The following is a 27,692-nucleotide window of genomic DNA, read 5'->3' on the forward strand; positions in this document are numbered from 1 at the left end:
ACTGACTTCCTTGTCTTCTTTTCATTCCCAACCAAAATTCCTGTTTTACAGTAAGCCTTTTCCTTTTTTCTTAATTCTAGTACCTTCTTTCTGTTATTTCTTATTGCTTTGTATGTATTTGTTTGCATGTTGTCTCCTTTATTAGATTGTGAACTTCTTGAGTGCAAGGACCATCTTCTGCCTCTTTTTCTGTCCTCAGAATTTTGCACACAGTAGGTGCTTAATCAATGTTTATTGATTGAATGATTGATATAGGCAATATAAAAACCTCCTGACAATGTGCTTAGCAGACCGGAACCAGTTACACAATGTTTATTCATGCTTAATTCTCTCCATTTTAAGACATTATCACTGTCCTGGAATCATAAGCCCTAGGCTCTTCCACTTGGGGAACTTTTATCAGTTCAGTTTTTGACATATTCTGTGCTTGTACATGTCCTCATTATGCTAGTGACTAGAGCAGGAGAACTTGTGGCCTCGAGACCATGTGTGGTTCCCCACAGGTTCCCCACCCTTGGACTAGAGTGACATTAAAGTGGAATTATCTACTTTGGTGGGCAATTGGTTCCTCCTCAGGAGGCCCAAGGACCTCTTGTCAGATATGTTGGAGAGACATGTCTTGGTCAGATACAGGTCAGTGTAGATGGCCTCTGAGGTGCTTTTCAATGCTGAGATTCAGTGATCAAATTCATTAGACAATTTTGATGCCACTTGTAAATATGGTCTCTGTTTTCCTTGTTTCTGTGTCCCTCATAGTAGTTAGCATAGAGTAGGCATTCAATAAATATAGAACTCTATACTGAATTTTGTTTGTTTAGACATAAGCGATTCAAAGAAACCTCAGTTGGGGACAATTTCTTTGCCAAGAAAACCCTAAATGAAGTCATGAAGAGTCAGACATGACTGAAACAACTGAACAACAGCAATAGTGCTTCAGATACTTATTACCTAGATGACCTTGGGGAAGTCTCTTGACTTCCCTGCTCCCCAGTTTCCTCATGTATAAAGTGAGGGAGTCAGACTCAATGACTTCTAAGATCCATTCCAGATCTAAATTTATGTTTCCTTGATATATCCCTGTTGCCCTTCATGTCCTTTTTTCCCTTTATCTTGTGTACCTGCAGATAGACCATGAGTGAGAGTTTATGGGAGCATGGGAAAGTTTATGAACAGAAGGATGTGAATGAACCACCAATTGCCACACTCAACACTGCTTTTTTCCTGTATGGATTCCTTTCATTGGCTTTGCTTGCCATCTGCCTTTCTGCTCCTCTCTGGAACACTGTGCTTGGGCTCCAGTGCTTTCCAGGACTTACCCTCTTGTTGTGCATTGACTGTAAGCAAACATTTAAGTTTTGGAGCTGAAAGGTTCCCCAAGTCAGATCAGCCCATTTACAATGAAGCACATCACTCAGGTGGATCAGTTGGAAGGAACAGGAGGAAGAAGCAGTGTCTCCCTGGTGCATTCAAGCCAAGCAGTGTTGGCTGGAGGAAATGTAGCATTCAGAACTCTCACTCCAGGGGGAAGCCCAGCAAGGAAATATCATTCCAAATATACAGCAGTTTTCTCTGCCCAGATTGACTGTGGAAAACCTCTCATTCACTGCAGCAACCCATGTAGGCTATGAATTATTTTATTGAGGCACATTTAATGCTTTCCTGTTGGAAAAGGAGGAACTTATTAATTATTTTGACTTTAAAATAATTAAATCAGGTTCTGTCAGGCTGACATGGTTTTGCTCTGCAGGCAACTAGAATCTTTCGGAGCTGTGAAGCATTTTTTCTAGTCCCATATGCTTGGCTACAGGTGAGCCAGTTGGTAAATGTGTGACACCTTTTAATTACACTTCATCACAAGCTGGAACTTGTCTGATGGCTTACTTTATCGTTTACTGTGCTTTCATGCAAATCAAATAAATTAGGGTGAACTTAGGGTCCCTGGGATGTGGGGTTCCTGAGTTTTCACTCTTCTATGTGGTGTTTAGTGGGTTCAGACCTTGCTCCTTCTGGCACTCCAAAGGTACATGACTCCTGATTCTTTTGGATGTCAAGAGTAAGGGAACAGCTAAGGTTGGCTACTGATGCACAGGCAAGGCTTGGAAGAGCGTTACGAAGCAGACCCCAAGAAAGGAATGGCAGATAGGTGGTCAAAGAGATATGGGAACCAATATGGTTGTCCTTGCTCATTTACCTTTAGTCCTCATTTCTCTGCCTGCCCTTGTCATAAACTCTACCGCCTTCCATAGGTGTCCACTTACCCTGGGCTGGAGGCTATGCCAGGTGTTCAAAGGAACACCGTGTACCCAAGTATCCAACAGAATGAAAACAAAGTTGTAGCTGAAAGTAATGTCAATGAAATTCCTTCCAACAAACAATTCGGTGTTGACTATGGGCAAGTCACACACTGGGCATGAAAAAAACAACAACAACAACAAAAAATAGTCCTTGTCTTCAAGGAGCTTATATTTTCCTAGGAGGGTACAATCTGTATTTAGATAACTACAAAACAACTTTGAGAGAGAGCGATCACTAACTGAGGGGATCACAGAAGGCCTCAAACGTAACTTGGAACACAGTTGACACTTAATAATTGTTTTACAATTTGAAAGGGAAAATGACACAGGTACAGGTCTGCAAAACTGCCAAAGAATTTCAAAGAATGTATTTTGAAATGATTCCAGCAATTTTGAAACTCAAAGCCTGCTTTTCCTAGCACTGTGCTTCTTCCCAGCTCAATAAACTTCGTTGGCTCCCTGGTAGCCCCATGATCAAATACATATAATCCTTTGGTTAATTAAAGCCCTTCAAAAACTGGCCTTTTCCTCCTTTTTTACTCTTATTACCCTTTATTCCCCTCTATGCGCTCTATGACCCAGCTAGCAAAGTAATCATGGGGTTAAAAGAAGAATATTGGAGGTGGGGAAGACACAAGGCAAAGTGTAGGGAAGACCATCTCAAACTCTATGGCTTGTAGAGATTGTAAACCCAGAATCCTAGAATTTCCGAGTTTGAAGGGACATTGAGCCTGACCTGCAAATGAAAACTATGTCTCCTACGTGTAATACATCCCCTAAATGGTCATCTACTCTTTGTCTGAATATAGGTTCTGGCACACCTGCAGGAACTTAACAAATGCTTATGGAAAGGAACTGCATGGAATACTTCCAGTGAAGGAGAGCTTTCTACCTCTCAAAGTGATCCATCTCACCTTTGGATAGTTCTAACTGTTAGGAATTTTTTTCCTAGTATCGAAGCTAAATTTGCCTCTGTAACTTCCATCAGTTGCTTCCTGTTTTTCCTTCTGGGGCCAGGCAGAACAGATAAGCTCCCTCGTCCACATGACAGCCCATCAAATACTTGAAGGCAGTGTTGTTTGCCTCCCTGACTCCCAGCACACATCTTTCCACTTCAGGCTAAACATCTTTGGTTTCTTTGAATGATCCGAATTTGGAATGAACTCGAGGCCTTTCACCATCCTGATTGCTCTCCTCTGGTTGCTCTCTAGTTTTGTTCTGAAATTTCATTCAAACAGTTAATGCCTAGCTTCCCAACAACATGTGGTGCTGTTTGTTCCCTAGAAACTCCAAAGCCAGACCCTTACTTGAGTCTTAAAAATCTCCATGAGTAGAATCACTTATTCATCCTAACATACCTGAAAACTTCAGTTTCTTTTTTGATTTCCCCAAGTTAATAGCAGGATCCCAACACATCCTATATTTCCTGAAATGTTAAAAAGAAATTGGCATTCAGAAAGTCCATGTCTACAGAGAACTGCCCTATATGCACCTGTCAAATTCAGCACACCCTTTTCTGTACAGAAGGTGGGCAGCCTAGTTATAGTTGTTGCTAAGCTAACCTTGGTTTACATTCTGAAACTCTTCAAAAGACATGGTTGTCTGGAGAGTGACATCTCTTTTTATGTTTATCTTGGGCAGGCTGACATTTAGTGTTCTACCTGCCTGCTCTATGGATATATGCATTCATGGCTTTCATAATTGCTACGTATTTGTACCGCTGAACTGTAGCTTTCCATCTCAGCCTGAGACTTGGAGAGCTCAAGGACAGCTTTGAATTGAACACATCATGTAATAGGCGAAAAATCAAGAGAAGGGGGAAAAAAAGACATGTAATTTCAGCGAGGGGGAAAATAGGCACTTGCAATGAAATTAAATGTTTGGTGGTTTTCATTTGGCCCCTAGTGGATAATTCTCATTGTCACGTTGAATTGGTAGGCTTTGCTTAAGCAAGAGCCAGGACTGAATGGCCCTGGAGACAAAATTACCTCCTAGCTTTGGAAATGGAGTTTGCTTCAAGCCAAAATTGAGATGAATTCGTGGTGTACTGACGGAAAACTTGGAAACATTTGCCCACATGGTACCAGGATTACAGATAAATACAGAAACCAGAGGCAGAAAATGAATCCTCAATCATTAATTTTTAAAAAAAAATTCATTAAAAATATTTACCCAAGTTGGGTAACAAATGTGCTCTGGTCTCTTTGTTGCCTTCAGAATGATGCCTTTGCGCATAGGACAAAGAGCACTGCTAATAGCAAGCCAGGTGTTTCAATTACTCGGCAGTGCTGTCCTCAGGATGATGAGAAGGCTTCCACAAACACCCTATATATGGCAGCTTCCACAGCAGCCCTGTGATGCCTGTCATCTTTTTACCCCAATGAAAATGATGCCATTTGCTTGTGATTATAGACTCCTATTGATTTCCAATTTTCACCAGACATGTTCAAGTCCCCTGGGCTCTGGGCGCTTGTAGATTCTTATCAGTCTTGCCGTGAAGAAACAATGTGGTAATATAATTGGCACCATGTAGCAATAAGAGACTCCTGTTCTACTTTCAATTTGGTCCTTTATTGCAATTTCTTGACAGTGGATTTTTTTTTTAGTGCTAATGGGCTCTAAGAAGGTTCTCAAGAACCAAACTAAACTTTTCAAAGGAGCAGGTGTCTCTCCTCCTTTCAAAAATCAACATAATACAAGACTAGATCCCACTGTGCCACTGTTTCCCCCCTCTTTACTGTAGGACACATTGGCTTCTATCTCCATGTTGAGGACTGTTCTGTATTGCCAGGACAGCTGCCAGCCCCAGCACTGTTTAATGTATTGAACTGTGTGCAGCCCAGGAATGTTTATTTTAAGTATCAAAGTACCACACAAATAGTTCTGAGTTGGTACCAAAAAGTCATTTGTATAAAACAGATGCCACAAGATCTCCTCTGCAAAATGCCATTTTTTCCTTCATGCCTGAGAACAGTTTAGCAAGGTTTCTACTTGATCATAATGAGTAATCATAATGAGAATAACAATAGCGTCTGGCATTTATATAACACCTTAAGGTTTGCAATTGCTTTCCATGTAATCTCATGGGATTATTGCACAACTCTAAGAGGTAGATGCTATTATTATCATCCACATCTCACACATATGGAAATATAGGCAGACAGAGGTTAAGTGACTTGCCCAAGGTCACACGGCTAGTGTGAGGCAGGATTCAACTTCAGGTCTTCCTGTCTCCACCTCCAGCACTGTGCTACCTTTTCTCCACTAATATTATCCTAGAATCTTAATCTACCATCTCAGACCCAATGTATAGGCACTATAAAAATCAAACAAATCAATCAAAATTTGAAGAACACAAACTGGTCACATTTCAATTCAATTCAAGTGAAAAAAATAAACACCTACTGTGTGCTAGGTGAAAGCAGTCTGTGCATAGATGCGATAGGTGTCAGAGCTTGTCTTGAAGTCTGGAAGGAAGATGTGGGCACAAGTCCTCTGCCTGGCACATGCCAACTGAATGACCTTTGGCAAGTCACTTAACATCTCAGTGCCCCCAAATGACTCCCTAAGACTCTAAGTTATAGCTGTTCATTCCCTGATGACAAGAACTGGTTCAGCTTTTTGTTTTCATGTCTCCAGAGCCTAGCACAAGGAATGGTAGACTCTTAATGGTGGCAAATGGTAGTTCTTAATAAATACACATCGAGTTTAAATGAGTTTCTATACTGGGAGTTCCCCTTATCAATAATATTACCAATTAGAACTAAACACAAAAACCAAAAGAACAGAGACACATACAACTTTGCGTGAAACACAAAGGGCCCCTATAAAAGGTCTCTAGGACCTTACCTTCCATATTTCTAGTTCTCTTTGAAGAATGGGCATGTGTAATAGACTAAGGAAGATGACCTTGATGAGAGACAGTGTTTATGTGGCTGTTACAAAGCTACCAGTCTTGCAAATAACCCTTCCGATGGCATCTGATATTGACTTGAATCTGCATTAGAATCGAGGGCATTTTTCCCTCCTGCCCCTTCAGAAGTAAATACTCTGCTGAGAAGTTAGTGCCATCTACATATTCTTCCTAGAGATAACTGGGTGGTGCAGTGGATAGAGAACTGGACCTGGAGTCAGAAAGAACTGAGTTTCAATCTGGACTCACTTATTAACAACTCATTCAATCTCTATCTGCCTCAGTTTTCTCAATTGTAAAATAGGGATAATAATAAAGCATCTACCTCCCAGAATTGTTGTGAGGATTAAGTGAGATAATATTTATGAAGTAATTAGCTCAGTGCCTGGAACATAGTTCCAGATGCTTGATAAATGATTGTTTCTTTCCTTCTTTCCCATTACATCTGTAAAATGGGGATAAAAATTGCACCCACCTCCTGGGGTTATTTTAATGAGCTGATGTATGTAATGTGTTCATATAGTGTTGTATAAAAATGTTATTGCTTCCTTTTTTTCCCCTCCACAGTATTTAAATGGAACAATCCTTGAAAAGAGGTGTTCTTAACTTATTTTGTGTTATAGACCCCTCTGGTACTCTAGTGAAGCCTATGGATGGGCCCCTTCTCAGAAGAATGTTTTGAAATATGGAAAATAAAATTCATAGGATTACCAATGAAACAAATTCTATTGAAATACAGTTATCAAAATATTAAAAAAACCCAACAGACCCTAGAATACGAATCTGTGCTCTAAAAGAACTCCTCCTTCCATACACAAACTCCAGTATTCATCTACATTCTGATCTTAAAAAAAAAAAAAACAAACAACCCCAAACCTCTGAGTTTTAGTGCTGTGGGACATGAATGAGATGATGTATTCAGTTCTGCATGTACTCTTTATTTTTACCTTCTGATCATTCTACTGAGAACTAGATTTTACTGGAGTCCCCAAGGTAATGGGGCCTGGTGACTAATCCACTGAGCCATGCAAACCCCATCTGCTACTCACTTTGACATTTTAATAATATCCCATTTGAACCTTTGTTCAATTTTGCTTTGTGTGTTGCATCTTTGTCTTAACATTACAGCTGAAATAATTTACAATAATGAAGACTATCAAATATCACTAATTAAAACATGCAGAGCAGTTTCAAACATTTAGACTGCATGCACTTTACATCAGGAAACAAACCCACTCAAATTTGTCAGAGGATCCCCAAACCACCTTTTCATTTCGATTCCTCGGCCAGGTGTATTGAAGAGACAATGGAATAAAAATCATGAGACCAAGGCCACTCTTTGTTTCATCTCCACCCTGCCCAACCCCCAAGATTGTATTTATGCATATGAAAAAATGCAAAATGGCATTCTTGCTAAACCTATTAACCAGAGGATTCCAGGACTTTATGAAATAGAACAAGATGTTGATAATGATAGAAGTAATGGGGAATGCTGACTGTTTGTTCTACAAATGTGTGATTTCCTTAAATGAAGATAGATGATGATCTTATATTTACTTACATAAATTATATATATTTTGCAGACTTTTAACATACTGTACATGTTACCCTCTGGGATTCTGTTGTATTCAGCATATGTCACAGTCAAGAGCTTATTAATTGTTATTGATTGATTTATAAAGCTTTTTTTCACTGATATGAGGGTGTTGTGGAATGTTATGGGGGAATAACAAAGAACCATGTTGAAGCTTTTACTAGATGAACAATAGGACCATACTTTGAGGCAACATATATTTAGTGAAACCTCAGAGTGGGGCTAAATAGACAGAAATCCTGTAACATACCTATATTTGTGCAGAAGACAAAGACAACAAAATCAAGGATAAATATAAGTTAAGTCAAAAACAGAAATTTAAACCTAAGCCAGACTATAAAGAAATGTACGAGTCCAAATACAAAAAGGGTTTTTTTTTTTTAAAAAAAAAAATGTATAACTTCCCTATCCCCTCTTACCTCCCTGAGAAGCTACGCAAGTGGTCCAGGAGCATTTGAATGGTACTTTTGTTGGCAGGGCTGTGACCTATGACCCATATCTGTCCACACACCCAACCCTGGTATCGTTGATTAGTTCATATCTGACATCTTCACTGTCAACCCTGATGGCTATGACCTTAATTATTGCACAGTGATCTGTATTAGTCATTAAAGGGCCAACGCACAAATATCCAATGTGCCTTTGCCCTTTCTGCTTTGCATGTGCATGTATCTCTTCTATAGGTTAAATGAATTGCAGAGTTAAGCTATTATTCAGTCAATTTGATCACTAAAGACAGCTCACCTAGAAAATTCAAAGTGGAAACTACTACACGTATCCTGGACTCCCACTTCATGCCTCCACCATCTATTTTCTTTTCAGTCATCTTGCCTCAGGGAGCAGAAACCATGCCACAAAAGACTTAACCCTTTAACCACTTTCAGCAGTGTGCATGGCACACAGTAAGTGATTAATAAACACTGGTTGACTTGTTGGCACTGGAAACTCCCACCTTGGAACCATGTGTCTTGGACAAATTACTCAGTCACTTTCTATGCCCATTCCCTTCATGTTTCACTTCAGCAGCTGGCAATCTTTTTCGATAGTCATTTTACTTCTGTGAGAATATCCCCTTTCTAATTCTTGTACCATAATCAAATCAGCTGACATTGTTCTTAGAAAGAGTGTGGGGGCAGCTAGGTGGCACAGTGGATAGAGCACTGGCCCTGAAGTCAGGAGGACCTGAGTTCAAATCCAGCCTCAGATTAAACACTTGACACTGACTATGTGACCCTGGGCAAGTCACTTAAACCCAATTGCCAAAAAAAAAAAAGTGTGTGTCAATCTTCTCCTCTACAGCTCTAGGTACTATCATTGTCATTTTCCTAATCAAAATTTTCCTCTCTGGCCACCAATATCCTATATGTATTGTTTTCCCCTTTCAGCATATAAATTCCTTGAGGGTAAGGACTACCTTTGCTTTTGTATTTGTATCCCCATTGTTTACCTTAGTTCTCAGCACACAGAAAGCATCTTTCCATTCATCCATCCATTCATCCATCCATCCATTCATCCCTCCTTCTTTCTTTCCTCTGTCATTCTTTCCATTCCTCTCACCCTTTCCTTTCCTCTCCTCTCCTCTCCTCCCTTCCTCTTTCTTTCTTTCCTTCTTCCCTTCTTTCCTTCTTTCTTCCCTTCTTCCTTCCTTCCTTCCTTCCTTTCTTTTATTCTTTCTTTCTTTCTTTCACTTAGCTGTGACTAGGATTTTGTTCTGAATCATCTAAAGTCTAATTACTTCAACTTGAATGGTTGGTATCAAAATGATTTAATCTTTTGAGTGCTCAGAAGATTAATTAATAACTAATACTGACATGATGTACAAATGCAGAACAAAAACAACATGTGAATGAAAAGATTACTTAAAGTAAGTCAAACTCTGAGTAATTGAAAAAATAATGGGGGCTTAGGAGAACTGAAAATAAAAAGAGGTTAGAGTGTTACACACAGTGTCACATTATATTGACTGTTTTTGCTGAACTGTTTTTGTTCATTTGTTTGTTTGTTTTTTACAGGGGTTGGTTTCATTCTGAGGTGGGGGAAATGTGTGTGTGTGTGTATCCAGAAATGACAGGAATATGAAAATAAGAGGCTTTAATAAAAAATTTAAAATAACGAAAAATAAGACGCTCTATAAAGAGAAAAAATGCACAAGAATTTAAGAATTGAGAATAGAACCTAGACAAACTGGACTACAGAAAATCATAGTATTTGCTAGCATTTGAATTCAATGAGATGTAACTGAAGACATATCTGAAAACATTGGTAAGGAGACCTGAATTTTATGTGAGTAGAATGCAAGTGACAATTAAAACCATGAGATTCAAAAAGAACATCAGTAGGTACTCCTGGCTGTAATAGGTGATAACCGGTAACCCTGAGATAAGCTAAGAATAAGATTGTGAGACTAGGATAACTTCATCAAGCAAAGAGAAGAAAACGACCATTAACTTATATTTACCAACAAGACAAGAAAAAGGGTGATTTACATGTAAATTCCCTGAAATTCTAGGAGAGCTGATAAGAAATACCTGATCAAAATGAAAGCTTCTGATTTCTTATTAAGAGAGTCTGGCTAAGAATAGATGAGAAACTATTGAGTCTTGTTTCCAAACGTTCTCTAAGAACTTACCACAACATTATTTTTGAATGACCAGCTGAAAAATCCTGATTGAAAGGTAGGGGGAGGAGGGGCCCTAAAGTCGCTGATCTGAAGGCACAGACTAATCAGAATCTGGACATTTAATTACAGTGGTTTGGATAAAAATGGTTAATAACAGCTTAAGCCAATGGCATTAAATATAAAGTCAAGAGAAGGTCTTTTATTTTCTTTTTTATCAAACAGAGGTGACCAAAGAAAGATTAAAATCAAAAAGATCACAGAAATCAGTTAAGATTAAATATTATTAGCTATAGGATGAGAAAGAAAAAAGAAAGATGCCTATGAAGAAAAACCGAAAGGAACAGGGTCAGAAAGACAAGTAGTCAGTCTGACCTCCATGATAACAGCACAGAGAGCAACCTCTGGGACCAGGGGAAAAGAACAAAATGAAAAAGATGAAAAAGACAAGGAGACATAAATGTAGCTCAAGAATCAGAGCCGGAGAAATTATCTTGAATTCCACCAGTTTATCTTAACAAAAAAAAAGTCTTGAATTCACTAGGCAAGGACACTGGTAGGGGGAGAACATCTTGCTGTCTAAATCAGAAAGATTGCACAGTCTTAACAAAAAGTTGAAAAGAGGGCTGTGAATTCTAATTCAATGAAAAAAAAAATAACAGCTTTTCTCCTTGGTAAAAATAGTTCTTTTAAAGCAAGAGGAATTGTTGAGGAGTATCAAAATCAAAGGAAATTATAGACTTTCAACAACCATTGAACAGAATCTTTTGGTTCAGGATGATCCAGTCCTAGGTCAGCAGAACCAAAGATTCCTCAGGTGATAGCAGACTGCTAGGAGCCAAGAGGAAATGGAATAAGCAAGGAACTGAATAAACAAATTAATTTAGGTAGAATTGTCATTTTTATTATATTGGCTTGGCCTACCTATGAGCAATTAATATGTCTCCAGTTGTTTTTATTTGACTTTATTTATGTGAAAAGTTTTGTAATTGTTTTCATATAATGTCTAAATTTTTCTTGGCAAGTAAACTCTCAAGTATTTTCTATTGACTGCAGTTATTTTAAATGGAGTTTCTCTTTCTCAGTTTCTCAAAACCTGATGGGTTTTGTCAGTAACATATAGAAATGATAATGATTTATATAGGTTTATTTTATATCATACAACTTTAGTAAAGTTGTTAATTATTTCAACTAGTTTTTTTTAGTTGATTCTCTGGGATTCTGTAAGTGTAGCATTATATCATCTGCAAAGAGAGAGAGCTTTATTTTCTTATTGCTTATTATAATTCTGTCAATTTCTTTTTCTTGTCTTATTGCTACAGCTAGCATTTCTAGAACAATTGTGAATAATACTGGTGATAATGGGCATCCTTGCTTCACCCCTGATTTTATTGGAGAGGCTTCCAGCTTATCTTCATTATAGATAATGCTTGCTGATGGTTCTAGATAGATACAACTTATCATTTTAAGGAAAGCTCTATTTTTGCCCCCTGTGCTTTCTAATGTTTTCAATAGTCTTGTATTTTGTCAAAAGATTTTTCTGCATCTCTTTAGATGATCACGTGATTTTTGTTGGTTTTATTGTTGATATGATCAACTATGCGGATAGTTTTCCTAATGTTGAACCAGCCCTGCATTCCTGGTAAATCCCACCTGGTCATAGTGTATGATCTTTGTGATATATTGTTGTAATCTCCTTGCTAGTATTTTATTCAAAATTTCTGCATCAGCATTCATTAGGGAAATTGGTATGCATATAGTTTTCTTTCTCTGTTTTTGCTCTTTCTAGTTTAGGTATTAGCACCATATTTGTTTCATAAAAGGAATTTGGTAGGATTCTTCCTTTGCCTATTTTCCCAAGTAGTTTAATAGTGTTGGAATTAATCATTCTTTAAATATTTGGGAAAAAATGAATGGGAATAGAAAAGAGTATACCTTTTACTTAGCTGTACATAATATCTTCACAAAAATTGATCAGGAATGCAGGGCTGGATAAAAATAAACCCACATAAATCATCTGCCCCTGAAGGATTATACTCAGTTTTTCCAAATAGGTGTTTCTTGGTTGTAATCCTATTTCCTTTGCCCTCTACAATGTCATATTCCAAGCCCTCCAGTTCTTTAATGTGGAATCTTCTAAATTTTGTGAGATCCTGCCTGCCACTCCACAATATTTGAATTGTTTCTTTCTGTCTGCTTGCAATATTAGTAACATGCCTAGCAGTTTTCATTTTGGGATCTATTTCAGTAGATGATTGGTGAATTCTTTCAATTTTTATTTTACCCTCTGGTTCTAGGATATCCAGGTAGTTTTCCTTGATAGTTTCTTGAAATATGATGTCTAGGCTCTTTATTTTTTTTTTATCATGGCTTTCAGGTAGTCTAATAATTCTTAAATTATCTCTCCTTGATCTATTTTCTAGGTCAGTTGTTTTTCCAATGAGATATTTTATGTTTTCTTCTACCTCTTCATTCTTTTGATTTTGTTTTATTTTTTCTTGGTGTCTCATGGAGTCATTTGTTTCCACTTCCTCAATTCTAATATTTAAGTAATTATTTTCCAAACGAGCTTTTGTACTTCTTTTTCCGTTTGGCCAATTCTGCTTTTTAAGGTGTTCTTCCCTTCAGTGGATTTTTGTGCCCCTTTTACCAATTGGTCCATTCTGTTTTTTTTTCCCCAAGGTGTTATTTTCTTCAGTATTTTTTTGTGCTTCCTTTACCAAGTTATTGACTCTCTCCATGATTTTCTCATTTCATCACATTTATTTCCCCAATTTCCCTGTACCTCTCTTATTTGATTTTTTAAATCCTTTTGGACCTCTTCCAGACATTCTTTTTGAGCCTGTGACCAATTCACATTTTTCTTTTAGGTTTTTTGTAGAGCTGTTTTGCCTTTGTTGTCTTCTTCTGAGTTTGTGTTTTGATCTTCCCTGTGACTATAGTAACTTTCTATGGTCAGGCTCTTTTTTTATTGTTTGCTCATTATTCCAGCCCATTCCTTGGCTTTTAACTTTATGTTAAAGTTGTGCTTTGCTCCCAAGGTGGAAGGACATTGTCCCAAGCTTCAGGCCTTTTTCATTACTGTTTTCAGAGCTAGCTCTTGGAGTCCATAGGTTTTTGATGATTCCAACATTGCATGATCAAAGGAGAGGTGTGGTCACTGCTCTCCTGGCCTGTGTTCCAGACTTTACCCAGGAAGGGATTTTGTTCCCCTGTAGTCACCAGTGCTAGTGCTCCTCCTGGCCCTAAGATTGTGACCAGGTCTTCCACTCTCCTGCAGCCACATTAGCTAGTGCTCTCCTCTGTCTTAGAATGGAGACCATTCTGGCTAAATGCTTCTCTACTCTGCCATCTTGGCCAAGCCATTCAAATTAATTATAGTTTTACTCTAATTTTCTCCAACCCGACTCTTAAAAGTTTTGGAAATTATGGCAGGATTTGAATGCTAGAACTTATAATTGTCATAATACAAATTATTGAAAGCAACTTTAGACCAGCAAAGGTTTAAAAGAAACCCATCACTATCTTTAGTAAATGACTTTATTCCAGATCAGGATTAATTCTGATGGATTCAAGATGGGGAATGGCAAAGAGGAACGTTAGTGATTATTTTTTTCTGGACCACTGATTTTAATAATTTGGGGAACTTTCAAGTAGGTAAACTCCCTCCCCCACACCCAAACAAAAACAGGTCAGTAGTTCTGAAATTTATAGTTTTAGACTAGAGAAATATATGGGAGCATTGAGAGATCAAGTGACTTGCTTGCCAGAGGCCAGATTTGAACCCTGGACTTCTTGAATCTAAGCTTGGCCCTTTATTCATAATGTAATACAGTGTCCAACAAAATTCTTTATCCATATCAGTCTATTTGATTTTCATAAAACCCATTAAAGTTGATATTATTGTCTTCTATTTACAGATGAGGAAGATGACAGAGAAGTTATATGATTTGCCCATAAGTTCACAAAGCTAGGAAATGGGAAAGGCAGAATTGGAATCTACAGCTTTCCTGTAACAACAAAGCTTATATAACTACGTTCCCCCCTCCCTCCAACATCAAACTGATTGGAAGCATAAATGAAACATGACCTAAAAACCAAATAAGGAGCAAAAGCCCAGGATAAATCTTCAGTAACCAGTTCCTTTGGGATAGGAAAAAACACACAAATTTTAAAACCTTTAATAGGCTTATATGAGCACTGCTCAAGTAAGAACTGACAGCAAGCTGTCTACTTTTTCTCCAAGCTTTAGGGTCATGTCTCCTCTGTATGTCAGACTCATGGGAAAAAATCAGGATTATTCAACAATCAGTTTGTAGTTTAAAGAGAGACAGTTATAACTAGTGGCTGAGGATGAGAAATAAGGCCAACCCAGAATAAGTATTCTAATTAGCACAGTGTGAACCAGATGAAATGTACCCCTGAGGGTATAAACTGGACAATATGTCAAAAAATACAAGAATTAGCTGGAAAGTAATAACTAGAAAGAAACTGGCATTTAAGTGCAACCACCTGCCCCCTAGTGAGTAAAAAGATCAACTTGATTTGCCTTTCACATAAAAGAAGGCTTCAGTGATAACTGACTCAAATGAGAATTGACTTAATATTGTTTTTATTTCAAGACCACACTCAGTTCCTAGGCTTTGGGACCATTTCTGATATCATGGATAATAGAAAATTAAGTGATCTAATTCCCAATTTGTAGTTACATTCATTCACCAATCAAAACTTGATAGAATGCTAGAATGTGATATCACACTTTGAAACAGTGGGATACCAACTGAACAGAAGCTCCTTGAAGGCCAGGACTGTTTTTTTTTTGTCTCTATGGTAATATATTATGGTAACATTAATAATTAGAAGCAACTCTGGATCAGCAAAAGGTAAAAAAAAAAAAACTCATCCCTACCTTTAGTGAATGATTATCAGTGATTTCAATAATTTGGGGAAATTCCAAATGAGTAAATCCCCCTCCAACCAAAAATAGATTAACATTTGTTCTGAAATTTGTAGTTTTTGACTACAGAATGTCTGCAGGCATTAAAAGATTAAGCAACTTGCTTGCCAGAGGCCATATTTGAACCCTGGACTTTCTATGGCATTGTACCACCTAGCTCAAAGTTTGGAACATAGTAAGACTTAATTTTTTTTTTTGTAATTGCCACATAGTAAGTGCTTAGTTAATGTTTGATGAATTAAATTGTTGATTTGGGAGTTAAGATTTGTTTCAAGAAAAAAAAAATGAATTCCAGAGATATGGCCAAAAAAACTTGCTGTGATCTAGAGATCATGTGAAAATAGTCTCATTCGTTCATTCATTCGCTATCAAGTATTGTTGCCTACTTTTGTTCTATGTAGTGCATTATAGGGGAAAGAGTCGGACTGAATCTGGAGTCAGAGAACTAGGGATCAAGTCTCACCTCTGATGCTTAATATCTTTGACCTTGGACAGCCTCTTCAGACTTCAGTTTCCTCATGGGTCAGATGAGGGAGTTAGATCAAATATTCTCTAAGTTCCCTCCGATTTCTAGCTCTATGATCCTCTGACCTTACGTACTATGGAAAATTAAAAAAAAAAGAACATGGATTTGCTCCCCTTTGAGAACTTATAATCTAGTTGGAGAGATAAAGTTTATAAACTACAGTTAATGTTAGAATTATAGAATTGGAGAGGACATTTTAAGTCCTTAAGAATTTATTATAAATCCTATAAGATATTCTTAATGTAACCCCTTACTTGATATTAGAATCCCCCTGAGTGTGATCAAGACCCTACTTGAATATTTTGAACATTCAAAAGTCTCCTTTAATGTTAGTGTCTTCTCTTTAAAATTACCTTCAAGTTGTCCTGTATATATTTTGTTTGTACAAAATAATAATCAGCGTATATAGATACCTACATACGTATGTATTCATGTGTGTGCATATATGCATATACTTACATATATGTATATGTTGTTTTAAGGTTTGCAAATGCTTTACAAATATCTCATTTGATCTTCATGATAACTCTGGCTGGTAGGTGCTATTATTATCCCCATTTTATAGATGGGGAAACTGAGGCTGAGTGAGGTTAAGTAACTTGCCAAGGATCACACAACTGGGAAGTATCCAAGGCCAGATTTGAATGCAAGGCTTCTGGTTCCAGGTCCACCTGTATCCACTGTGCCACACACATACAAAGCTGCCTCACACATACATAGCTGTTTGTCTATTGTCTCCCCTATCAGATTGTGAGCTCCTTTGAGGCAAGGGCTGTTTTTGCATTTCTTTCTTTTCTTTTTTTCTTTTTCCTCTCCAGCACTTAGCTTAGTGCCTGGCACATAGTGAATTCTTAGTAAATGCTTGTTGACTTGGGAAAAAATGGGAAGCTTACTAACTCTCTAGACAGCTGGTTCCATTTTTCGGACAACTATTATAGTTCTTTCTATTGAGCTGAAATCTGTCTCCTTGTAACTTTGGGCCATTATTCCTAGTTCTGCCATCTGGAGCCACACAGTATAAGTCTAATATCTCTTCCATGTGACAATCTTTCACATAGCTCACAAGTTCCTCCTAAGTCTTCCTCCAGAGTAAACACCTCTGGCTACTTTAAATATTCTTCATGTAAGTTTCAAGTTCCCTGAGTATCCTGTTTTTCTTTTTTTGAACAAGTTCCGTTTAGGTCCTTCTTAAAATGTCTTGCCAAGAACTAAGCCCAAGACTTCCTATGTGGAGTACAGTGGGAACCATTAGTACCATTTCTCTAAGCACTATACTTCTGTGAATACAGTCTGACGCCACATTAGCTTTTTTTTTTGTTGCCTACTACATGATATTGTTGACTTTTATTGAATTTGTAGTCAACTAAACACAACTCAGATAATTTTTCACATGAACTGTTAGCAAGCCACATTTCTTTTACCCCACATTTACAGTGCAGAAGTTTCTTCTTAAACCTAAGGGCAAGGCTTCTATTTTTTCTGTTTTTAATTTCTTCATGTTATGTCTTTTACTAAATGGTTAAAACCTTTTGAATATTTGCTTTGAAACCTAATATATTAGTTATCACACCTAGGTTTGTGTCACTCAAAATTTTGACTTATGCATTCTATGTCTTTATCAAACTACATTTTCAATTCCCAATACAAAGCAAAAATCTATAAATATTATAAATACACTTTTGGCGGTGATGGGGTCTTGGGGCTAGATCTGTGATTTCATTCATGTAGGGAGTTGTAAGTAAGGAAACTCCTACCAATGAAGATCAGCAACTGACCTGCAATTTCTAATTTTAGAGAGCTGCCTGAGAAGCTGAGAAACTAAGTGATTTATCCAATCAATAAGTATTTATTAAGTGCCTACTATGTGCCAAAGATTGTAATACAAGCAGGAGATCCAAAAGCAAAAATGAAATAATCCCTGACTATAAATAAAATGCTTACTTTTGGGGGTGAAGGGTTGGGGGAGGATAGGCTATTTGATCTATTTTGTTTTTCAGGATCTTAGTTTTAATTTTTCGTTACTCAGAATGTGATACAACATCAGCTAAGATGAAGATTTCCATATACGAAGAACAGAAAATTAGCACAAGGAGCTCACATTCTAATGGAGGAGACAGAAAATAAATAAGTACATTCAAGATACATTCAAAGTAGATGGAGATTGAATTTATATTAGAACATCCTCTGGAATTATTCTTCCAACCACTACTAACACTGGCAAACTGGGTCCTCAGAGGGCAAATGCTACATCTTCTCCAAGGGACAGGGGGTTGGGTGTTGTTTTCTCTAATCCTATAGCTCATGACACTTAACAGGTGTATTCCTCCCTAAGATTATCAGATTAAATCAATTAGCCAGACAGACTTAACTAGGCTTTGAAAATGAGTTTTTACTACAGTGTTAAAATTAATACAAAACATTCCCCCAAAAACTGAGACACTCTCCCACCAATACATACAGAATCCAGTTGAAAGTGGGCTCAAGAATAGACACATATAGCAAAAGGGTAACCCACAGCTTTTTGTTGTTGGGATGTCTTTTCTTCTCTTCAGAGTATCCTACATTAGGTATGGCATAGCTGTTCAATGGGGGTCTTTGTAGAGCCCTGAGTCTGCATTTCATCATTGTGTCCAGCCTATCCTTGGCTCTCAATATGGACATTAATACCAATGGTTGGTATACTGAGGGTGCTGCTATGACACTGAAAAAAAATTCCCAAATCCTTTGCTCCTCTGAAGTTCACAAAGGGGCAGAGGCAGAGGAGATTACTGAGGCCAAGCCTGAGGCCAAGCCTGTGGCCAGAGCTCTTCTCCTCACCAAGAAATGGGTCCTTCTCAGGGGTTTAGCTGGGAGACCCTTACTCTAAAGGTGAGGGTCTAAGCTACCAAATGATGGAATTTCTAAGACTTTGAACTAGTCTTCTATTTTATAACCAATGCATAGAGAGTGACTAAGTTTGTTCAACTAATCAGCACACACTTCCTGTGTCACTCCATTTCATCTAGTGGCTTTCAAGGACATCTAAACTGATTAAGGATTTTTTTTGTACTGAGTGTAAAGACCACAATTGATTGATTCAATAGAGAAATGTTCTCATCTGGTTAAGGTATCAGAGTGAAGAATCTTGTCACTTCGGATAGGGTTAATTTGATTGATTTACTCAATTGACATCTTGCCCTTGCATTTGTTTTGGATATGAGTTAGAAATACTTATGGGGCATAGGTTCAAAATGTTGAGGTTTACACAGCCAGAATGCATCTGAAGTGGTACTTGAACCCAGGCCTTCTTTAGGGTAAACTTTCTGTACATGATGCCAACATTTATGTGGCACTTTAAAGTTTACAAATAACTTAATATATATTATCTCATTTAAGATTCACAAAAGCCCTATGAGTTAGATACTATTAAGGTGATCACGAATGATTCAATCATGAAGTAGAAATAAAGTGTGTATTTTAGTTCATAGTGAAAAAACTGGCCCATTTTTCAGTATTACCCATCTATGAATACAGTAGACAATTCTAAATAACAAATATGCTAATATAGTTAAGCTGTATATACAAATGTTTCAACAATCCAAAAAAGGAAGAAAGAAAGAAAGAAAGATACAACTTCCTTAGAGGTACATGTCTGTAAAGAGTAGAAAGATAGGACACAGTGCTGTATTAGAAGTCAGTACCATGGCCAACGCTAGGGTCAAGTCTCAAAATTGTGAAATGAGTCAGCATTATAACTGAGCCCTCCTTGCTGAGCCTCAGTGCATGGCATTATGGGCATCATGTAGTGGGATTTTAAAGAAAGATGAAGCGCTATTCTGGTAGTTGTAATTAAGCTGCAGTTTAGTTTGTTTATAGAACAAGAATATCCAGGTAAGTCTCTGAGGGCAGGTGAACTTTCTGGGTTTCCCAAGTATATATTTTTCTGACACGAGCTTTTATTCACATTCACATCTTTTCCCTGGCGTACTGATTGATTCACTATCAGTGATCTTTAGAAGATCATGGGGAAAAAGAGAGGTGCTAGAGAACTGGAGAAAAGTTTCTATTTCCAGTTTTAAAAAACTAGAAGAGAATGAAATCTGTAAACTATGGGCCAGAAAAATCCTAGGGCAAAAGGATAGCTAAGGTGCAACTAGAAAAAGAAGCAGCATTGACAAAGAGTCAACATGGTTTCATCAAGAATGGATTACATTAGCCTAATATATTATTTTTTTTTGACAGAGTTATTAGACTGGCAAATTGGGGAATACCATAAATATGCTTTATTTTTTTTAAATGAGGCAATTGGGGTTAAGTGACTTGCCAGGGTCGCACAGTTAGTAACTGTTAAGTGTATGAGGTTGAGTTTGAACTCAGGTACTCTTGACTCTAGGGCCAGTGCTCTACCCACTGTGGCACCTAGCTGCCCCAATGTTTCATTTTCCAGCAAAGCATTTGACAAGGTCTCTGATGTTATTCTTGTGAATCATATGAAGTGATGTGAGTTAGAGGATAGTGTATTTAAGTTAACTCCCAAGTTCATGCAAACTTAGAGGAAAGCTCTAACATAGTCTCTCTGAATCTTACCTTAAATCTGAGTTGTGTAACATTTTCAATTACTTTGATGAAGCCATAGGTGGAATTGTTATCAAGTTTGCATATAACACAAAGCTTCTAGGAGCAGCTAAAATATTGTATGATGTATCCAAGATCAAGAAAATCTCAACAGTCTAGAATGATAGATTGATGCTAGTAAGATGAAATTTCATTGAGATATATGTAAATTTATATATTTGTGTGCAAAAATGAACTGTATAAGTAAAGTATGGGCTGACATGGCTAAATCACATTTGATCTGCCTTTCAGATTTATGTTTTTTTTCAATTGGGGGAGGGAAATCATAACTAAACAAGGGTATAGGAGCTCACAAAATACAATGTAACTAATTTTGATTATGTGAAAGTAAAAAAGCTTTTGCATAAGCAAAATCAATGTAATTAGAATAAGAAGAGACTGTCTATTGGAAAAAAATTCTTCATCTCCAATATCTCTGATAGAGATTAAATTAAAAAGATATTAAAACACATAGGTAATTATTACATATATAAGACCAATTTATGTATTCTGTAGTAGACAAATGGTCAAAAGATATGAAATTTTAATAAGAAATGCAAATAATCAATAACTACATGTAAAATTCCAAATCACTACTAAAGAGATTGCCAATGAAAACAATTCTGAGAGTTTATCCCTTACCCATCCAAGTGGCAAAGGGGATAAAATGGGGAAATAGAAAATGTTGGTGGAGTACTAGGTATACCTTTGAATTGATTAAACTATTCTGAACAAAAAAAATTAAATTGTTCATATGCTGACCCAATAATACTGTTAACTGGACGTTTGTCCTAAGGAAGTAAAGGACAAAGAAAGAAATCCCATATATAACAAAATGTTTATTTCAGCTTTTTAAAATTTAATATTTTATTTTTTGACAAGCGTTTATTTTGCCTCCCTTCCAACACCTGCCCCACCTCCAATTGAAGAATAAACAAATTGTAACAAATATAAATATGTTAATAAAACAAATTCCTGCAATGGCAATGTCCAAAAATGTATGTCTCATTCTGCATCTCCATTACTTCTATGTAAGGAGATGGGTAGCCATAACAGTATTTTTTTATGGTTGCTAGAAAATGGAAACAAATTGGACTCTCATCAACTGGCATATGACTAAAGAAATTGTGATATGTTAAAGTAATAGAATATTATTGTGTTATAGGAAATGGTAAATATGAAGAACTCAGAGAAGCTTTGGAACATTTGTACAAACTCATTCAGAAAGTAGTGAGCATAACCAAAACAACAATATACATAATGTCACAATACTATGAAAGAAAATAATACTAAAAGACATCAGAACTTAAATGAATTTTCTGAGCAATGTTGACTCCAGAGGAATAATTATAAAATTATACTTCCCTCTTCTCAGTGGAGAAATGCTACCTACAAGTTTGGAATGTATCATGTGCTTTTAGACATAGTCCATATGTTTTTTATTTTATTTTATTTTATTTTTTGCTTAACCAGACTTCTTAGAAAAGTAGGTTCTGTTGGAGGATACTATTTGAAACTGATAGCAATAATTTAAAAGATCAAGAATAAAATATTAAAAATAAATGACAGCTCTTCTGAAAAAATGAGAAGGGTTTTAGTGGACCACAAGCTTATTATGAGTGAACTCTGTGTCACAGCACCCAAAAGAGCTATTATAAATTTTGATTGCAATAGTAGAGAAATATGTTCAAAGTGAGAGATGTGATAATTCCACTACAGAACCACAACTGAAATATTGCTTTCAGTTCTGGGAATCAGATTGTAGGGAGGACATTTAATAAATTGGCTAACATCTGGAGAAAAGTGATCTGTATGGCAAAAGGCCTCAGGATCGTGCTACATGAACTCTGGTTGAATGAGCAGAAATACTTATTCTGTTGGTAAAAATGGAAAAGAATTCTGCATCTGTAATCAAAGAACCTGGATTTAAGACCCAGTCTTTCAGTTAGACAAGTTGTTTAACTTCCTTGGCCTTAATTTTCTCATCTATAAAATGAATGGGTTGGACTAGATGACCTCTGATGGCCTTTCTATCTCTAAATATATGAAAATAGGAGAAGACTTGCAGGTGTGGTGACCTGTGTCTTCAATAATTCAAAGGATTGTTATGTGGAAGAGGAATATGATCTGTTCTGTTTAGCCCTGGTGAAAAGGATTCTACTTTAAGGGCTGACAATAGTGACCTCGCTTAAGGATGAGCTGAAAGAGTATGAATTGGGTGTAAAGGACCTTGAAAGGCTATGCCAAGGACTCAAGAAGGGGTAGATCAGGAATGAGAATGATAAGAGAGAAAGCTTTGGTCTGCCAGGTGGTTGTGGAAGAAAAGGAGTTGGTATTGAAGAGATTCCAATTATCCAGCTAGTAGATGACCAAGCTCAGGGCCAGGCCCAAGGATTTGTTTATAGATGTGGAAAAAGTTTAGATATTTGTATATAGTGCCACTTAGAGAAATAGAATTGGGGATGGAGCATCGACCCTGAAAAGGACCTGAAGGACCTGAGTTCAAATCCAGCCTCAGACCAAACACTTGACACTTACTAGCTGTGTGACCCTGGGCAAGTCACTTAACCCCAATTGCCTAAAAATAAAAAAAAAGTAAAAAAAAGAAATAAGCTTGGGCACTAAGCAAGGAAGCAAAAAAGAAAATTAAGAAATAAGGTTAAATGAAACTAAAATACATGGGTAAAGTTTTCCATTACAATACTTTGCTACGGGAACATTAAATGTTCAGTATTTGAAAGACAAATGTTTCACAAGGTGACTGACTCCAAAGAACAACAAGAACTCTGAAAAACTAAAAGAAAAATTTTCCTCTAGTAGTTAAACTTACTTCTATATTCTCATTTAATGATTAAAAATAGCTTATATTTTGACAATGTATTGAGATTTACAATGGTTCTTTCTTAAAATAGCCCTATGATGGAGGAATAACCTATTCGTCTCTATTCAACAGCTGAGGGGATGGAAACTTAGAGAGGATAAGTGAATTGTCCATTATCACATAGCTAGTAAGTGTCAGAGACAGGATTAAAACCCAGGTCTTAACTACAAGTTTTGTGCTTGTTCCATTGCAGCAAACTCTCCCTCACTTACCTATAAGACCATGACTATGGTACATTAACCTGATGATAATACTAGAAATCTGAAAAGACTTGAATTTGCCAATTCATTCATGAGGAAGACCTCCAGTGCCTCTTTTCACTTTGTCTTAAGGACTTGCCTTCGGATTGAGTTGGGGGTCAAGACCTTTGGCTGAGTAAATGCCATGAGGCTGGCTGAAATATTTCCAGATTGGAGTGATAGACTGTTGCTGTGGGGAAATTTCTGTCAGGGAAGGGCAAATATCACACAGAATGAAAAAAATTAAAGTTGTTAACCAGGATATGGGTTATAGAGCTGAAGGGTGAGAGAGAGAAACTGGGGATTGGAGTGGAAGTTGGGTAAAAATCAGGATCAACAGTCTACAGGAGCTAGCAAGAAGCCAGGTGCAGGGTCAGGATAGTGGGAAATAGACTTTTCATATCTATCATACTGAAGTAGATAGCAAGAGCTTAAACTCAGCCAAAGGTGCCTTCAATTTGTTCCGCCAAATGTTCTGCTGCATGTATATATCACACTCATTGTATGCAAGTTGGCCTTGCCCCTCAGGCATATGCCTCTGAATACTTTATAGTTTAATAACTTCCTTCTCTGATACCTCCATTGCTCTTGAAAGTAATTGTTGTCTTGAAATAGTGGAAGATAGCTCCAAGAGATCTTAAGAGTTTTTAAGGGCAGTTTTAAGGAGAGTTTCTTTCTTCTAGGTAGAAGAACATGTAAAACATCCAAGATGGTGGTCTGTCTTACTATTTCCCAGTTCCTCTATGTCAGGTTTCAATGAATATATCCCTGCATTATATTATTTTTGATGCCAGCTGCAACCTTATTCTTAACTTCAATAGTACTTCTCTTCTGTATTATTTATATTGATATTTAATCATATATTGGTTTGTTTTATTACTTACTTGTTTTATTTTCTTGTCTCCTTAGCAAAAACAAAAACTCTCAGAAGGTAGAGTCTACAGATCCTTTCTTATAGCCCCACAACATCTAGTTGACTAACTGAAAAATGGCCTTCCAACTGATCCCCTTGCCTTGAGCCACTCCCCAAATCAATCAATCCTCCACATAGCTGTGACATCCTTAAAGCCTACAATCTGATCATGTCACTCCCCTTACTCAGTAAAATCCAATGGTTTTCTTACATCCATAATCAAATATAAATTCCTGCTTGGTATGTAAATGTCTTCACCTATTCCCATCCTGTCTTTTAATTAATTAATTAATTTTTTACAAATTATTCCTTTCCACTCACTCTATAGTTTACCATATTGTTCTTCTCAACATTCTTCACATTCAATGCTCTATCTCCCATTTTGGTGCATTTGCACAAGCTGTTGACATGTCTAAAATACTCTTCCTTCTTAGAATTCCTTCCACCTCTTTGAATCCCCGGCTTTTTTGAATATACATCTCAAATACTACCTTTTCCAGGATGGAAAGGAACTCTTTCTTAGTCTTTCCATTTCTTAATAGTTCTTCATCTAAAGTTAACTTTCATTTACTCTGTATCTCATATGAACCTATTTATGTATATGTTTTCTGCCCTATTATAACGTAAGCTCCTTGAAGTTAGGAGCTGTCTTGGTTTTTTTTTTTTTTTTTTTTTTGGTATCCTCAATGTTAAGCACAGTCTCTAACATGTAGACAGTCCTTAGAATGATCATTTATTAATCATTTAATTTTCTAGCTCCTGATGTTTCTGGAATTAGTGTTCAATTAATATTTATTAAATTGCATTGGTAAGGACCTTTGAGTCACTCTTGACCCAAAATTCATGGACCCATGAAAATTCAGCCAACTGTGCTCCTGTTGTCAAAAAGCTGCTTTTCTCACTCCTTAGAAAAATCCTTGGCATTATCAGAAAGAATACTGGAGATTAAAAGGAAACTCTAATATTACCCTGGCACTAAAAATACATTTCTAAATGATAGACTCTTATGATTTCTAGAAAGATATAACAGAAATGGAAATAATTGATAATTTCTTGTGAAAATATAATAAAATGATTATAGGGTCATAGATGTAAAGTTAGAAAGAGATCTTTAAGGTCACATCTAGTCTAACCTCTGAATTTTTCTTATGAGGTGACTGAGATGCTGGGAAGATGAAATGATTTGCCAAAGACTATACAGATAATAAGTAGTGGAGCAAGATCTGAACCCAAGTCCTTTGACTCCAAACCATGTTCTTTCATTTTCCCTTCAATCCCTCTCATCAGAGTTCCAGACTCGAGCTCTAGACAGTGTAAGATTGAGGTGAGGAAGTACCTATCTTATTGATGGGGATCTGTCTGTCCTATGGGAAACTTAGGTCAACATGATGTGGCTTTGCTCACAGACACAGACATAGGAAAACATTACTTCTGACATTAGGTAGTCCAATACAATTGAATAATTCTTGGCATTTTTTGACCAAGGAAGGTCTGTTCCTGCAAGCTGACCAGACCAATCCCAGCTGCTTCCAGATAAAAGCCCTCTTCCTCTTGGATCCTGGTCAAAGGATCTAACTTTCCTTGGAGCTATTCATGGTATTGGTTCAAACCTGGCCTTTATCTTGTTAAACTACCCTACTTCTTGATCATATACAAATTCCAGTTTGGGACTTACATTCTTGACTTTTCCCCTTATTTTATTATGACTTGGGACTTTGTCAATCAAGTCTATGACTGTAACACATTGATCACTTCTGACCTGTACTTCTCAAAACATATTTTTGCTTTGCCCTTGATTAGATCAAGCCTGCCTGACTTTGATCATGGCTTAGGTCAATGGCTTACATTTCTGACCTAGGATAAGACCTAATTTTCAGCCTGTAAGTAAAAAGGACAACAGCAGCTATTACTTAAGTCTATAAAATCATATTAGGTATAGTAAGGATGGCCATGGACTTGTTCACCAAATTCCAAACACACTAAAATTAGAGAGTCTATTTTAAGCTTCAAGGATATGGTTTCAGTTTAAATAAATGATTTTGAAATGTCAACTTGAAATAAAGAAGACAACCAAAATGCAAACAATAAAGGTCTTTAATCAAGGGAAGGGATTTGCAATTTGGGACACCACAGTACTGGAGTGTCTGGAGGGGCAGAGGGGATAGGGGCTAAATAACACTTCAACAGGGAGGGAGTCTCATGGAAGGCACAGTCTCACAAAGCTGTTAGGTAAATTGTTTTGCATAACAACCGAAAGTCTATAGAGAAGGCCTAGGAGGCTTGGGGAGTGGTAACATTTGGTTAGAACAGTAGGATCCAGGTTCAGCAACTGGGGTTTCCAGAGATATCATAAGACAGGCTCCAGCTGGTTCAGGCTTGCTCTAACCATGGAGTCAGGGTCACGTAGGCCCTTCTGATGACTGTATTTAACATGGTGTTAAATTTTTGGATCATGATTTCACATAATTATAGGATCCCAAGATTTTAGAGCTAGAGAGATTTTGGGCAGTCTAACTCATGCCTGAAAAAAAAAAGGCCCTCTATGATGTATACAACAAGTAATCATCCAACCTTTGTCTGAAGACCTCCAGTTAGGGGGAACTCACAACCTCCCAATGCACAACTTTCCATTTTTGCATAGCTCAAGTTGTTAGAAAGGTATTCTTCATCTCCAGGCTAAATTAGTCTCTTTGTAATTTCTACCCATTATTCTTAGTCTTGCTCTGGGGGACCAAACAGAACAAGTTGAATCATTCTTCCATATGAAAGCTCTTCAATATTTGAAGACAGCTATCCTGTTCCACTTGGTATTTTCTTCTATAAAGTAAATTTCTTTAGTCCTTTAAACAGATCCTCATATAGAATGAACTTGAGGCTATTGTATATTCAAAAACCATAAATGGATTCAAAAAGGATTTAAATAAATTCAAGTCTAAGGCAAACATAAATGGCTAGTAACAGATGGTAGAAATATATGGGTGTATCACTCGCTTTGGAGGATGAGATGCCCACTCAGAGGATGTCCCTTAAATTCATTGTCAGTGACAGAACTCTCAGCTCCATGGGCAATTGATCAGGCTATATGAAAAATTTCTTATGATTTCATATTCTTTACTATACAATTTGTGGTACTCTCTTGTATGAAAGATAACCTGTGTTAAAAGA

This window comes from Vombatus ursinus, unplaced genomic scaffold (genome assembly GCF_900497805.2).
Source record: "Vombatus ursinus unplaced genomic scaffold, bare-nosed wombat genome assembly UNPS02014769.1, whole genome shotgun sequence".
Classification (NCBI taxonomy): domain Eukaryota; kingdom Metazoa; phylum Chordata; class Mammalia; order Diprotodontia; family Vombatidae; genus Vombatus; species Vombatus ursinus.